The 17,886-nt window shown below is 38.1% G+C and overlaps 1 pseudogene; it reads right to left on the reverse strand.

Moving 5' to 3' along the window:
• Window positions 1–987: 987 nt before the first annotated feature.
• Window positions 988–3,494, reverse strand: LOC101308671 (annotated as a pseudogene).
• Window positions 3,495–17,886: the final 14,392 nt, after the last annotated feature.

The following is a 17,886-nucleotide window of genomic DNA, read 5'->3' on the forward strand; positions in this document are numbered from 1 at the left end:
TATATATATATATATATATATATATATATATATGCGATTTANCTGTACAGCTAAGAGCCTAAGAATCTGTTACTCATACTCCAAGTAGAAAAATCAAAGGAAAGTACGCAAGGAAGAAGATATACATGTATTTAACTAATAGTGAACTATGAAGCTTTAATTTCTCAGTTTGCAACTTTGCATATTGTGTGTTGAATACTGGATCATATGAGTAACCATGCACATGCAGGTTGTTGTGTTAAAATAACTGGCTCTATCTAGCTCCAATCTTGTTGATCTACCAAATTAATCTATCGATGACTAACCATCTCTGCAGCAACTTGATGCTTCTTCCCTCCCATCAAGTTGAGGAAGGGTGTTAGACTATGAGCTCTAATTAGTTATTAGTCTGTGCTTACTTAAGCTAATTACAATAAACCTGTTTAGTTAATTAGCTTATTTAGCTTATTCTAAGCAGCGTTGGCTCTATATTTGTTTATCTTTCAGCTGTATATAAGTTTGTAACCTCAGATTCTTGCATTAATCTCAATCTTTCATTTGCAGCCTTATCTTCTTCTCTAAACTTTCTCTCTAGCTTTTACATGTACAATTGAGGTCAGATGATACGTTACTGCATGTATATTCCCAAAAGCCTCATAAGATTTGTATGAAACAGTTTAGGTGTTGTGCCATCTTTGGATCATCTATGAATTCTGTAAAGGTTTTCTTATGAATCATCATGATTGCTAATATATGGAGAGTATGATTGCATTGCGAGTTTCTGTTCTTTTAATTATTGTTATCATTGTTAACTTTATTTATTAGCAAACATTGATTTTTCCTTATTCCTCAGAAATATACATATGGAAGACATTAACGGCGTTACTCTGCCACACAATATCTAAGTTTCTAAAGCTAAAAGGTGACAAGAGAAAATAATTTTTCCCATTACAGAACATCCTGCAACTTTTCTACGTGCTCACTCTCATGCTGCTGCCCGGGTGAGTATCATTGTATTCCTAGAGCTTGGATCCTCTTAATAAGCGACAGAGCAGAATCATTCACTCGTTTCCATTCTTCCATACTCTCCTCTTTTCTGCATATTTCTGCCAAACATTTGTCATTCCCATCAAGTATCTGTACAATCTGCCTCATGCTCGGTCTTAATCGAGGGTTGGAGCGTGTACAAGCAAGTCCTAGTTTAAACAGTCTCATCAGCTCCTTCAGATTGTACACTCCATTCAACCTAATATCTGCCATTTCCTTAAAAGTCTTTGTGCGGGCCTCAAATTTATGAACCCTCTTGACCAGTAGCACCTCAGGCCGCCGAAAATCAACTGCCATCTTTCCGGTGATGACCTCAAGCATTACTACACCAAAGCTGTAAGTGTCGGTCATTGTGGTCACTTCTCCAGATTCCATACATTCAGGTGACATGTAACCGAAAATCCCTCGAGCAGATTTGCCTGTGTCAGTAACTGCATGATGCCCATGGTCGTTCCGTGTCAAGAATTCAGCAAGTGCGAAAGAACTGAGCCTTGGATTCATGTCTGGATCAAGAATAACAGCAGAAGATGTAATGTTTCTGTGTATAACTTGTTCGTCCCATTCCTCGTGGAGATAAAGAATCGCAGAAGCAAGTGATTTGATAATGTTGTATCTGTGACGCCATTGCAGGATTGAATTGCCAAATCTGTAGTCTTTACGAACAGTAGGTGGCTTAGAAGGCGATCAGCTAAATAATCATAGACAACGAGCATTTCTCCTTGCTCAGTGCACCAACCACGGAGCTGAACCAAGTTCCTGTGACGGAGCCTTCCCAAGTTTTGAAGTTCATTTGAGAATCTTGCCCGCAATGCAGGGCAAGTCTTCATGCCAAGCCGTTTTACCAGGACATGATGGCGGTTGTTGAGAAACCCCTGGTAGGCTGTCCCAAAGTCCAGCTCTGCTACCCTCTGAGAATCTGCGAAATTATTTGTCGCAGATATGATCTCCATGAAGGATATTTCTCTTGGAGTTTCAACCACAGGAAATGTTGCTTTCTTCTGTGGGAAGCTTTCAGTCGAGCTGACCTCACTCCTTCGACTGCTTCCATTTTCAGCAGTTGCATATATTGTTTCTCCGGTGGCTGTCACATAGTTAGATAGAATAGATGATGCAAAAGTTGCTGTTGTGGAGGCTATTGTGTACCTCGTGCTAGAATTACTGGCAGAGGATAGAGAGATGTAGAGAGGCTGGCACTGAAACGATGGAAGGCCCGGCAATTTGCCATGAACGTTGCCTGAAAGTGCTTCCACAACCCATTTCATGTTTGGTCGCAGCTGCGGATTTTGAAGTGTGCATAGAAGTGCAAGATGCAACTGATACTCCATGTCAACAAGCTGATAAGACCTGTCTGGAATCCTATTGTCCCCTGCTTGTAAAAGCTTCCCTTCATCAGACAGCTTCCGGATCCAGTCGAGCAATATGATCTGATCGTCTGGACAAGTGAGATCCACTGCCCTTCTGCCTGACACCACCTCCATAACAACAATCCCAAAGCTGAAAACATCAGACTTCGCAGTAGCCACGCTTCGTTTCTGGAAGCTTTCCGGTGGCAGATACCCGATTGTTCAACCAATTTTAGTCGTTTCTGCTAGCCGAAACTGGTGGTTTTGCATAGATGGTGTCTTTATCTCGTACTCAATCTCATGTTCCAGCCACCGTGCCAAGCCAAAGTCGCCTAGCCGAGCATTGAAATGTGAATCAAGCATCACATTACTCGTCTTGACATCCCGGTGAATGATCTGAGTTTCCAGCTGTTCGTGGAGATAGTAAAGCGCTGCTGCCAAGCCACCGATTATTTTCCTTCTACGCTCCCAATTGAGAGGCACTGCTGCTGGAGACCCCATATTCTCAGGTCTCCTGAAAAGTATACGGTCAAGGCTAAGGTTTGGCATGTAGTCATAAACCAAAAAGAGCTGTTTCTCATGAACACACCACCCTCTTAGCCGGACAAGATTCCGGTGACGAAGATGAACCACAGCCAGCAACTCCGCCACAAACGTCTTCTCGAACCGCTCTCCTCTCTCTACCAAGCACTTCACAGCAACAACAGTTCCATCACTAGGCAGAACAGCTCTGTAAACTTTCCCAAACCCTCCACTCCCCAAAACTTGTTCCTCACTGAAACCATTGGAACCAATATAAAGCTCCGAGAAGCTGAAGATCCTCGGGTTGTCTCCTCGGACCTTGTCCTTGAGCTCTATCCCATCCATGTCCTGAAACACCCCAGAATGGTGTCGGTGTCGACTCTTTCTCGTGTCATAGTGACACAGATTGATCCATTTCAGGTCGTAGAGCCTGCAGAACGAGTCTTTGACAAAAGAACGAAGATGACTCATGCATTCATGACGGGTATGATTCTTTCTGATCTCCAACTCCTTGGTGGGATTGTGGTGGTTTTCTTGGTCCGGTGGCTCGATATCGTCGAAGTCGTCTGGTGGCAAAACGAAGCAGAGGTGGTTCAGCTGCATGGTGGTGGTGGACATGAAACTGATGAAAGGACTAAGAATAACGTTCCAGAGTCTCTCGATCGAGCTAGTGGCTAGCCCCTATGAATTTAATTCGTCTTGAACTCTGAATAGAATGGAGAATTTGGAGTATTTTTTGAAAAGATGGAGAATTTGTGGTATTTTTTGAAAATATGGAGAATTTGGAGTTGTAAGCAGTGGAGTAGATATAAATTTTCATGCTAAATATCTCAACAAGTTAGGTTGCATGGTTGAATGTATTGAATGCCGCATGAAGCCTTGATCATATATTATAGAAGTTTCTTTTTATGTTATAGTCTTTCTAACACAATTACCTTTTTCGGAAAGGGAGAGTCATTTGATGTTCATACTGGCCTACTCTGGGGGCTCAAGTAAACCGCGTGGGACTACTGATAAGGCTGGGCTCGGGTCGGGCCGGTTCGGGTTTTTAGAAAACCCGATATGAAACATGAAAAACTCGGGTTAGGTCGGGTCAGGCCTTTTTAATTTTTCAGCCTGACTGAACCCGGCCTGATCACCTTTATTTGGGCTTTCGGGCTTTTTTCGGGCCCAAACAGTATTATGACAGTTTTACTTTACTTTTATATCATTCAACTCTAGAGAATCAAATAGAAAACATATCAAATCCAAAACATCAGCATTGCAGACCAAATTCAAAGCAACATTCAACAGCTAAAAACTATTACAGCCAATCTGAGGCCAAGTACAACTGCCAAAGACCCAACATGATAATAAGTAGATGGAACAAGAGCCAGGCGAAGAACCAAAGTCACTTGGGAATGCTGTGACATAAGTTTTCTCTTAGGCCAGTATCAGCTGGAACAACATGTACTTAATCAGGAAGACATTACATATGTGTGGCATGTACCATTACAACTCTCTTTGCACATGCCTAAGCTATAAAAATCTGCAAAACAGACATAAAACGAATCTTAGGTAAATCTACAGCAGAACATCAATAGATAAAGCAAGACATGTGAACAGCGAAACGTTGTAATCATACAAAAGCAATTATATATGGCACAGCTTTAATTTCAATTTATTTGTAAAACAAAACTTGATAGATATAAAGACTCACCTTGTAGATTACCAGGAGTTGCAATAGATCGTAGCTTACAATATTCACTCTGTCTTGCTTTTATGTTTGGTGTAATAAGCATAAAATCAGATTCCGACTTTCAGTCTGTGTTCTCCCCAAATTCCAATATAACTTCGTCATCTCGAAGACTAGTAACTATTAACTTCAAAGGCTTAAGCTTAAAATCGCAAAAAAAAAGACCAATAATGAATGCTTACTTTCTCCATAGTGGAAACACAAGTAAATAGAAGGTGAGAATTGCAAAGGGAGGAAGAAATAACTCTTGAACGGACCAAAAACGGATTGATATTAAAAGCTTAAAATGTATGTACAAATGTATATATCCAAGTTATAGTTTGAATAACAGAACTAATACTATTATCATTTTCATCATTTTATTGTTCTACCTACTTTTACTTGTAAACTATCAACCTTGCATTAAGATGAATCCTTCTGACATGATCTTAAAAATGAAACATGTGCAGCAACCCAGTTATTCACCTAAAAAACCATTATGTACCAACTTAAAAGTACAATTTCTTTACTACTCCTATTTGCAAGAAAGGATATACAAGATACAAACCTGGTGCAGTTGTCCGGTTATCTCCTTAAAGAATGATGCATCGATCACTCATAGAATTGGCTTGTACATTTCTCCGCAGAGCCTCAACACCAAGAGGATTCCATTCACAAGCATTAACTAGTTTTGCCTTAGCCCTGAGCAGCCAACAATAAACATATTCAGGGAGTGCAATCTTTAAAGGAGGAAAGAAACTTGGAAGTACCCAAAGGCATAAAAATGAATAAGCAGTATGCTTCTACAGTATTTGCGCCAGCAACGATCATTTGATCAGCTAAATTGATCAAACTCCATGCAATGAGTGCCACAAACAATTTCCTAACATACTAATCCTTGAGACAATCCCCAATTCAAGCTACAAGCCTACAATTCAAGCATCATCACCCATCACTTTAAACAATCTTTCTTCTACTGATACAAAACCCATCAAGAACTACACATCATCCTAAAAGTCTAAAACTCATTAGTCCAAATACGATAGAAATGACAATTACTTCAAGAAATCCAGACAAAATTGAACAACTTTTATTGCGCATCTAAACCAAAACCACGAAACCCACAAAGAATAACGAACCAGAAAAGAGAAACAAGCACTTCGGTGATATCAAAATCGATGAATACCTCTAGGTTGTGGAGGAACAACAGCTCTGGTGTCCATGGCCAAATCTTGATGAATAGGAACGAGATCTTCTTCTGGGTTTTGTGGCTTTTGCTTTAAGTGTTAGAAGAGAAGAGATAGAGAGAAAGAGAAAAGAGGCGCAGAGAAGACTCAGAAAAGAGTTGAGGCGCAGAGATAGGGTGTTTTTTTTATAAAAAAATATATGGACCAATAATATGTTGACGCGTGGCAAAAATTATGTGTGTCGTGCCTGAACGGGCTTTCGGTCCAGGATCGAGCCCGAACAAAACTGAAAGTCAACGGGCCGGTCTGTGGCCTGAACAGAACTCCTCTCAATTTGACCCACCTGATAGGGACTGAACGGGCTTTTTTTCCGGTTTTTCTAGGTTTTTGGGCCCGAACGCCAGCCTTAAACTACTCTTCAGCGAAAATGATAGACAATCTTCACATTTATCACCCAACGTTATCTTTTATCCAAATAGTGGTTTATAGGACCCAGTCAAATGAAGAGCTGTTTTTTGAACAATCACAATTTTTTTTAACATTTTTTTATACGAAACGACTAAACAAATAACAAACGACAAGAAAAAGTCTCTCAGACAGCTTGTGCAAAAGAGGTTGAAACTAATAGCAGCAACATCACCATAAGTAAAGTTAACATCCTTTGATGAGATCTCTTCTCGGCAAGGTTTACCGATTGTCACTTTGATGAGATAGTCTTTTTATCGTTAGGGGGAGATAAGAAAACAAGTGTTTAAGTGGAACGACATGAATTATTGTGGTTTGTCCTCACTCTGTCTCATTATGATCCTCGCACCTCACAAACAGAAAGTAAAGTGAAACTTATTCTCAATCTTCAGAATGTAGCAGATTCGATGCTTAACTCTTTCTCTGAGATTGCGAAAGTGACGAGATCAGATATACTAGCTGCAAATGTACCTGCAAGGCTAGAAGTGCCTTTAAAGGGCAGGACCACCCCGGGTTTCGGCACTGTCGCCGACCCTAGTGGAGGGGTGGAGGCCGTGGCTCCTCAAAGGAAAAGGGGGAGGCAATTTGGTTCAGTTGACACGCGTTCGAGAAAAAAACGGATGAACAAGGCGTAGTCCAATCCATTAATCATTGATGTTGAGAATCCTTCTCACGAGATTGTTTCTGACTATAGTTATGTCCATAAATCGATGTTGTTATCCATGGAGGACGTCTCAAGGTCTTTGTTGATATCAGAGAACAAAGAAATCTCAATGTGTTATGATCGATCATCCATGCACGTTGATGATGTATTTACGTATTTCGTGGCTCAAGAGATCAAAAAGCACAATGACATCGCACCACGCTCTGTTACAGAGTGTCAACGTAAAGCAGATTAGCCTAAATGAAAAGATGTGATCCAGGTAAAACTAGATTATCTAGCAAAGAGACAAGTCTTTGGCCCAGTAGTGTTAACTCCGTCAAGTGGTAAAGTGTGTAGGACATAAATGGATCTTCGTTAGAAAGCGTAATGAGAAGAATGAGGTGTTTCGGTATAAGGTCCGCCTTGTGGCGCAAGGTGTCTCACAACGCCCTGGAATAGATTACGAGGAAACATATTCTCCCGTAATGGATGTTAAACTTTCCGCTACTTAGTCAGTTTGGTAGTGTCCGAAAAGCTGAGCATGCAACTTATGGATGTGGTTACGGCATATCTCTATGGGGATCTAGATTCAGAGATATACATGAAAGTACCAGATGGTATTTCATTGCCTAAATCAAGTGACTCTAAACCACGAAGTGCGTTTACTATAAGGTTGCAACGCTCACTTTATGGATTGAAGCAATCCGGACGAATGTGGTATACTCGTCTAAGTGACTAATTGATTCGGAAGGGATATAAGAACGATGAACTCTGCCCTTGCGTGTTCATAAAGAGAACAAGTTCCGAATTAGCAATAGTAGCTGCCAATGTCGATGACATGAATATAATCGGTACTCTTGATGTGATAAGAGAAACCACAGCTTATCTGAAATCCGAGTTTGAGATGAATGATCTTGGCCGGGAAGACTCGATTTTTCCTAGGCCTTGAGCTAGAGCACCGAGTTTGTGGAATTCTTATCCACTAGTCTGCATGTCCAAAAGATGTTTAGGCGATTGAATATAGACAAGATGCACCCTGTTAGCACTCCCCTGATTGATTGAAGTCTATAAAGAAAGATCTATTCCGTCTAAAAGATGAATACGAAGAGGTTCTAGGACTAGAGGTTCTTTACCTTAGTGCAATAGGTGCATTATTGTACTTGGCTGAATCCACTCGACCAGACATTACCTTCTCAGTGAACTTGTTAGCTAGAGTTAGCTCTGCGCCAACCCAATGTTATTGGAATGGTGTAAAGAATATCTTTCGGAATCTCAAAGGCACCATTGACTTGGGATTGTTTTTTTCGTACGAAGAATCAAAGACCGCAGATGGAATTGCGACACCAGAGGATCACGGTACCGATTGGATCGGTGACGGGACAACCGCCACCGCCGCGAAACACCAAACAATGTGTTGGTAGGTTTCGTTGATGCAACATACTTGTCTGATCCGCATAAGGGATGTTCTCAAACTGGTTATGTATTTACCATTAGAAATATGACGATATCTTGAAGGTCTTCAAAGCAGACACTCGTAGCGACATCATCAAATCATGTAGAGATCATTGTTCTACATGAAGCTGTTCGTGAATGTTTATGGTTGAGATCAATCATTGGACACATTAGAGTAACTAGTGGACTAAGATCTACAACCTATAAACTTACGTGCATTTATGAAGACAATGCAGCTTGTATTGAGCTAAAGAAGCTTGGTTTTTTCAAGGGTGACAATACAAAACATATTTCACTTAAGTTCTTCTACAACCAACAACAATAAGCATTCCTCAACATCCAAGTGAACAAAGTGAGTTCCGGAGGAAATGTGACAGAATTATTTACTAAGTCTACTTTTGAGAAGCATGTGAAGAGTATTGGAATGCGAAAGTTATCAAGTCTCTTCGATTAAGTTATTTATCAGGGGGGAGCGTTACATGTTCAAGTTCTCGATGAAGTAGCAATGGTGCGTTGTGCTCTTTTTGTTCTTTGGCCAAAGTTTTGTTTTTCCCACAGGGTTTTTGTTACTTGGCAAGGTTTTTAATGAGGCAACATGTTATGCACCCATCAACATGAAGATGCGCGGCACAAGGGAGTGTTGCAAGAATATTCCACATGTGTGTGTCTTGGTCTAATGCTAGTCAAAAAAGGAATCACAATTCTATATAGAGATAGAATATCAAAGATATATTTCCTTATACAACACCTTATGGTGCTATGTAATCCCTAAATAAGGGCTTCTATCAATGAATAAGATGATGATTCTCTTTTCTCCTTATTATCTATCATTCTCGTAATAATTCCTCCCGAAACAGTAATTGCATTCTTTCACTATACTAGTTTTTTTTGTTAATAAATGGACGTTAGCAATATATATTGGTAACTGATAATAAGAGTACAACATGAACACGATCCACCCTTGTAGACAAACGTTAGATATTGAATCATGCAAATTTACCTAAGAAACCAAAGCTACCCTAAGTAATTTCTATATTGTAAACCCTAAGCATATCACTCCAAACAAAGTAACCAAAAAGACAAAAAGAAAAATCTCCTTTATTTTGAAGAACTAACTTATTCGAAGTAAAACTAGAAACAGCCTATAACAGGAATGTGACCACATACGAGCTAGCAGAAGAAGGAGTGATCTCCAAACCAAAGCCTCCAAACCCTAACACAACTGGCCCAGGCCCAATTCCTTTCACTATAGGCACCCAAAGGGATGAGCACCATTAACATGATGTCGCCCGCCGTTAGCAGCCTTTCCCAGGCTGGAACCAGACTAGCTAGCCAACAACCCTTGGACTCCACAGCACCTAAGCTTGGCCACCAAACCGTTGATATCCAAGTCTTTGTCACTAATACCACTATTGGAAAAAGTCACTTAAGAGATGGAATGATTTCATCTCCTAAGACGGAAAATTCGTCTCCTAAGTTCTTAGGTGACAGAACCTCTGTCGGCTAAGTTCAGTCGGGTAACTGCCGACAAGTAAGTGATTAGACGACGAAATTTGAAGTTTCGTCTCCTAAGAAGCTCTTAGGCGATGGAATAACATTCATCTCCTACGAGCTTAAGCAACAGACATAGATCTGTCTCCTAAGAGCTTAAGTGACAGATTTTATTCCTATTATTTTAGGCTTTTCTTTTTCTTTTCAGTTTATTTTTCTTTTTCTACTCAATTCCTTTCATTCTAATTATTCATTTTCTTTTTTTTTATTCATTTTCAATTATTTTCTTTTTTTGTTTTAGTTTAATTTTTTTTTCGTTTTGGTTTCTTTGTTTTCGTTTAGATCGGTCCCAACCCAGCCACTGAGCTCAAATACCACCACCACCACCACCAAAACTATCAATCTCAAACCAAAACTATCATCCAACTCTAAATCCAGAAATAAAAACCATAACCCAGCACCGTCCAACGTCGCCGTCCAACGTTGTCGCCAGACCACAACCGTTCAACCTCGACTTTGGCTAGTCCTAACCTCCAGACCATGTACATCATGAACCCGACCGGAGACGATTTCCTACTACAAAACCACATACACCTATAATAATTTAGACTAAATACACGATTTCCCACTGCAAAACCACATACCCGACCGGATATACGCGGATCCGTACATTACCTCACTCGTCGACGATGTCGAGGGTGTAGATAACGATTTGGTGTCGGGTTCGACTATCAGAGGCGGGTGAAGGAGTTGGACGGCGTCGAGGAGGGGTGGGTGATGGTGATGTTGAGGCGGCTAGGTTTTTGAGGAAGAAGAAGTGGGACTTTTTGAGGAAGAAGTACTGGGACTGTGGGAGAGAGAACAAGAGGAACAAATATAGTGGAAGAGAGAGAAAACATGAGACTTCAAATTTTAAAATGAAATAGTTTTGAAAATTGTCCCAAATTTTTGGGCGGAAGTTTTGACCGCCTAAATTTTTGGCACTTAAGACAACAAAACCCTACCAATTTCGTCGCCTACTGAAATCGTTTTGAAAATTGTTCCTAATTTTTGGCAGAAGAGCCTAACTTTGCAGAACTTAAAAGTTAAAGCCACGGAACCTACCAATTTCGTCGCCTAGGTGTCTAAAATTATTTCAAAAAAGTTCCTCAATAAACCATTAAATGCAGTCATTAAAAATCTACATCACATGTAATCCATCAAACTTTTTTAGTCTTGATTATTAATGGAAAGAATTATACTTGACAAAAAAAAAGAAATGAAATATGCTTAACAAAAAAAAAAGGAATTAAATATGTTTAACAACAACAAAAAAAGGAATGAAATATAAATTGAACTTTCACTTTCGAAAAATTCTTAAATATTCTTAAATATGCTATTAGTAACGGTGTGTTTAGATGCGGGTGAATTTCCGGGAATTTAATTAAAAATAAGGAATTCCCAATTTCTTGATACTGTTTCCCTTGTTTGGATTCTTATCCTGTGGAATTAGCAATTTCCACGGGAAAATAATCATGGAATTTAGGAGTTTAAATTCCCTACTTGAATTTCTTACAAAATAGATGTTATTTGTCAATTCCCTCAGCTGAGATTAGTCTAAATACAAATTCTTGTTATTTTAAAACTCTACATCATGAAATCCAAACAATGGAAGTCTCAATTAATGGAATTTAAATTCATGAAATTGTATTTCTCATGATTTTGAAATTTCTATGAAAATTAAAATATCTTCATCCAAACACAATGTAAGAGTATTTTCAAATTTTCTTACCTTTTATTAATGAAACTTTTAAAAATTGGTTTGATTTTTTTTGAAATTTTTAGCGGAAAAATTGCCGTTAAAATTTTCCAATACGTAGGAAACGGAATATTATAATTTTGTCGCCAAAGTGGTTTTTTATTTTATTTGTTTGTAAAAAAAATAATTCTGTCTCCTAAGTAATTAGTTCCATCTCCTAAGTGTAACTTAGGAGGCGAAACACTGTTCTATCGCCTAAGATATAAATATTTTTTATTTCTTATTATTTATAAAATATTTCGTCTTCTAAGTATACTGTTCAGTCTCCTAAGTAGAACTTTAGAGGCGAAATTTATTTCCGTCGCCTAAATACCAACTTAGGTTACGAAACAGTGTTCCGTCTCCTAAGTGTTTTTTTCCAGTAGCGATGTTGTCATCACCAAGAAGAAAGATCACGAAATCAGCAATGGAACCAGTTCAATCCAAATCACCTCTACCATTTGGATTCGATCCACTGCCGACACCAAAGAGGGATCGTTGTCGACAGAAGATCGAACTCAAATCAGATTCTCCACTACGAACCCAGCTCAAATTCAAATAAAATCGAGTGAAAAAACCCTCAGAGTTACCAGGGGGGATGAACGACCTCGAGGAGGGCGACATGCAGGCATGACGAAGGGGATCAGTGGCCTGGAGTTGCGACGAGAAGAGAGCTCTCGACAGATTGTGTTGAGCCTATTTTTTATGTTTTCACTATACCAGTTACTAAATTAATTCTGGCCAACAATATAATCTCAATTACAATCACGCATGCGGATGCAATTTTCTTTTGCTAATCGATTAATTAGTTAACTAAAGGGAAAATGACCCTTACATCAAACATATGAATTTAAAAGCCCAACCCAATGAAAAATAAAATTTATAACCCATTCCAATAATCTTAATGAAAAAGAAAAAATTAACTTTATCTGAATGAGTAACCCATATTCTTGGTTTTCTTAATTTTTGGGAAGATTGTTGTCTTGAAAATCAAGAATATGAGTTACTCATTAAGATTTTGGTTGGTTAACTCAAATGTGAGGGAGAAAACCAAATTTCACTTATTTGCAGCAAACTCTAAAATTTTGAGGGAAATATTTAGGGAATGATTATGAAATCTCTAAAATAAAGAATATGTTTGGGTTGGAGAAGAAAAACATTTAAAACTCTAACTTTTGCTTTCCTATAATAAATGACGATGGATTAGGGTTGATTGCTTGGATCGAGCCCTGGACATTGTTGAATCTAGTTGAATTTTATACTATAGCCATGTTTTACTATAATGATCATATCATATGGATGAATTTTCATTTTGTGAATTTTAGTCATTGGAATCACAACGTGCCTACTAATGTGATATAACTTGTTTGGTAGGTTATATGCAAGTGTACAACTTTGTAAACCAACTACACACAGGAAGCAAAATTTTCAAAAATCTCATAAAATAAGATGTGATCGGAATAGTGAAATACGGTTATGGTTGGAAAATCATGTATTTCGGGTAAAGATTGGGTTCTGATAAAAGCGGTCAACCTTTGTACGCTTAATCTTTCCTATGAGGAGCCTTGTCTTCGGGAGGTAAACATCTTCAAATTTTTATATGTGCGGTTTTGTCTCATCTATGTGAGAGTTTAACGTGTGGAAGAATCGACCAGACTAGGTCACGGAAAGGTAGGTAAGAGCGTTTCCGTGTAATAAGTGACGATTGATTAGGGTTGAACGTTTCGATTGAGCCCCAAACATTGCCGAATCCAGTTGAATTTTATACCATAGCCCTGTTTTACTATAACGATCATATCGGACGGACGAATTTTCATTTTGTGAATTTTAGTCATTGGAATCACAACATGCATACTAATGTGGTATAATTTGTTTAGTAGGTTATACAACTTTGTGAACCAACTATAGAGAGACAGCAAAATTTAAAAAAATCTTGTGAAATAAGATGTGATCAGAATAGTGAAATACGGTTATGGTTGAAAAATCACGTATTTCAGGTAAAGTTTGGGTTCCGATAAAAGCAGTCAACCTTTGGACGCTTAATCTTCCCTATGAGGAGCCATGTCTTCAGGAGGTAAATGTCTCCAAATTTTTATATGTGTAAAGTCTCATCTATGTGAGAGTTTAACTTGTGGAAGAATCGACCAAACTAGGTCACGGAGGAGGTAAATGTCTCCAAATTTTTATATGTGTAAAGTCTCATCTATGTGAGAGTTTAACGTGTGGAAGAATCGACCAAACTAGGTCACGGAGAGGTAGGTAAGAGCGTTTCCGTGTGATAAGTGACGATGGATTAGGGTTGAATGCTTCGATCGAGCCCCGAACGTTGCCGAATCCAATTGAATTTTAAACTATAGCCTTGTTTTACTATAACGATCATATCGGACGGACGAATTTTCATTTTGTGAATTTTAGTCATTGGAATCACAACGTACATACTAATGTGGTATAATTTGTTTAGTATGTTATACAACTTTGTGAACCAACTATAGATAGGAAGCAAAATTTTCAAAAATCACGTGAAATAAGATGTGATCGGAATAGTGAAATACGGTTATGGTTGAAAAATCATGTATTTCGGGTACAGATTGGGTTCTGATAAAAGCAATCAACATTTGTACGCTTAATCTTCCTTATGAGGAGCCTTATCTTTGGGAGGTAAACATCTCCAAATTTTTATATGTGCGGTTCCGTCTCATCTATGTGAGAGTTTAACGTGTAGAAGAATCGACCAGACTAGGTCACGGAGAGGTCGGTAAGAGCATTTCTGTGTGATAAGTGACGATAGATTAGGGTTGAACGTTTCGATTGAGCCCCGAACGTTGCCGAATCCAGTTGAATTTTATACCATAGCCCTGTTTTACTATAATGATCATATCAGATGGACAAATTTTCATTTTGTGAATTTTAGTAATTGGAATCACAATGTGTATACTAATGTGGTATAACTTGTTTAATAAGTTATACAACTTTGTAAACCAACTACACACAGGAAGCAAAATTTTCAAAAATCTCGTAAAATAAGATGTAATCGGAATAGTGAAATACGGCTATGGGTGAAAAATCACGTATTTCAAGTAACGTAGTGAAATACGTGTTCAGCGTAGTGAAATACGGTCATGGTAATAATTAACCTTTTTTTGATAATGTTCGGGTCAAGCAAATCTGCTATCACTGTTAGCTCTTGTTCTTTGAGTAGTCTTTAACTTACCACGAGTGTTTATCTTGCTCTAGCAAATCTGCTGTCATTGTTGCTCTTTCTTTTGTCGGTAGTCTTAGCTTATTACAAGTATATGTCAGTTATCTAAGCTTTTATTTCATGCACATTCATTGAGAAATTTCTACCACAACTGCTATAAAGCAAATACCAAATTAAAAACAACTTGTCCTTCATTCCTACCGTTAATATAATGGTCTTTCTTGTGTTGAGAAATTTCAAATTTTTTTTTCGTCAATTTACAAACGAAAGCAACTCCCACAATTTACATGATTTCTACAAGGAACTCACCCACAATTTCGATTTCACACCAGTTTTTTTTTTGGCATGCTTCCTAAAATAATGTATTTTTCAAATACAATGGGTCACCGTCTCTATTCTATGATCAGTTGAAGCTCTTTCCATTTGAAGCAAGCAACTCATCAACATCAATGTCCATTTCAAATGCATTGACAATTGTTTACAACCTCAGCTGGTGAGCTTTGCTTAGGTCCAAAAGCAACTGCACAAAGAAGATATCATCATCATGAATTGAATATTCAAATAATTTATAGTGTCTTAGGAAAAATTTACAGTTGCTTGGGAACTTAAATTTTCATAAATCTATATAATAGACATGAAGTTTTAGCTTCTCTAGGACAAGTCGACAAGCTATAGACACCTCAAGAACCTGATTTCATACAGTTTATCATATCATAGAAAATGCATTACAATCTCCAGCTTTAGCATCTAATAGAAAATGCAGTACAATTTCCAGCAAATTTCAGGAAGGAGTCCTTTCAAGATTACATAAGAAGATACAAAATTTGGGTTGAATTTAAATGTTTTCCCATGAAATTTGCACTTGCAATTTGGGATAATAATGATCCATATCCGCTTATTCATATAAAAACAAATTGAACTTAGTACATGCAACACATATCGAAGTAATTTGGAATCTTCAGTTTAGAAATACATACTGGTGATAGTTTATCATCTCCAAGCACTTGCACCAGATCCTTAACCTGAGACTGAGCAAGGTCTCGTTGCAGGGTCAGCTCTGACACCTCTTTCTTAAGCTGCACAGTGGGATAAAAAAAACCCAAAGATCCAGGTTATAAACATAAAAACATGACAACCAGTCAATCTGTACTATTCATGTGACTAGTTTACGATTTAGTAAACAATGATCTGTTGTCATGTTTTTGGGTTGTGATAGATATAAGAGATTATCACAGCCCAAGAACATGACAACAGATATTGACTAGTTGAAGCAAGTAACTTTGGCAGCAGATAGCAGTAAATGGCTAAACATTGAGCAAGCAAGGAACTGAAAACAGAGTCCAGAATCAAATAAACGTAATTGTACCAAAACCCGAACCTGAATAAAATGAGAGTCAGAAACAATATGTAAGCAAACTCGAGCAAAGAAAATAGGCAGAGAACTCATGACACTAGGGTCTCAACCACATTCACCCAAAACAATTTTGTGGGGTTTAGTCCCCATATCTAACACCTTAGCTTATATCTTAAGGGTTAGGGATAATCAGGTAAACCAATACTAATGAATCAGATCATCTGCTCACCCATGAACTTCTACTATAACATTTTTTAGGCTTGGAAGCATGAGACGCAAGAAACTGAAGGTACTAAACCTATGCTATAAGCTTGAAGTCAATGATTCACTTCATCTTGGTGCATTAACCGATTCATTAAGCAACAAATTTCAAACTTCATATCCATGTTGCCAAATAACCAAGATTTACACATAAAAGAATGAACATCCCATTGGCTGTAAAAAAAATTGAACACACATGACATGAACATATGAACCTACCTCCAGTATCCTATTCAATGCTTTTGCCAAAGACGGTTTGATGTCGCCAGGATGCACCTCACCTTTTGCATAAGCAACACTCAATTCTTCAAATTCTACGAAAGTCCTGCATTGTAGGAATAGAACGTGGCACAAAAAGAACAATTGTTATCAATGTTCCAGGAAAACCCGACTATGAAAGATAGGTCAAGACAACAACACTAGATTTTAATAAATGGCATTCTCAGTAGAATGTGAGGAAGATCAGATTAGGTAGGAGAACTACAACCAACATAGAACTAATTAGTCTGTGACTTACTTATCTAGTTATCTTCACCGTTCTTCTTGCTGCGCTCTACTGTGAACTCATGAAACCAAGAGAAAATGAGGTGATGTACGTATTCCAAACAAGGTTTGCCTTCAACCCTTTCTGGAGGGCAGAAAGCCTTCTCATATTTGTATTCACTTCCGCCTAAGATCACTCAAAAATATCAAAAATTGAATTATTAAAAGGAGAAATTATTGGTCACTCCATTAGTTTTCATGCGCTCGACAGTTTACTCCATTAACTTTCAATTTCAATCGATTACTCCATTAATTATCCAATGTCACACAATTAGGTCCATCCGTTAAGTCGCCGTCCAAATCAGTGGTTAAGTTGCTGACTGGACATATTTTTCAACTGGAAATTCCATTTAACACCCCACCTCTCTCTTTCTCTCTCTCTCTGGCCAGCCATGGCTTCCCAAACAGTAAGTAAGCTGTGGTTTTTGGCTTCACTTTCCACTCACTCAAATCCAACAAAAGTTTATGAACCAAAGCCTATTATAAAGATAGGATTACAAGCTTTAAGTACATAGCTTAACTTTTGAAAACAAAGCCGTGGATAGGAAGTTATGCTTTCTCAAAGTTGAAGCAAAAATCTGAAAACCCAGAAAATTTCAGCTTTTGGCTGAATCTGCTACTGTTTTTGGCAAGCAATTTGACAAACCAAATGTTAACCAAATCCTCTAAAATTTTACACACATAAATATGGATATATGAGCTTTACAAAGGTACTTTCGGGTTTAAAACAAAGGCCTGAGCTGAAAGATATCAAGACGCACAGTAGGCAAGAAAATCAGCTTTTCTGCAGAATTTGGCTGAATCTGCTACTGTTTTTGGCAAGCAATTTGACAAACAAAATGTTAACCAAATCCTCTGAAATTTAACACACATAAAGATGGATATATGAAATTTACAAAGGTACTTTCG

Source organism: Fragaria vesca, linkage group LG4, assembly GCF_000184155.1.
Source record: "Fragaria vesca subsp. vesca linkage group LG4, FraVesHawaii_1.0, whole genome shotgun sequence".
Lineage (NCBI taxonomy): Eukaryota > Viridiplantae > Streptophyta > Magnoliopsida > Rosales > Rosaceae > Fragaria > Fragaria vesca.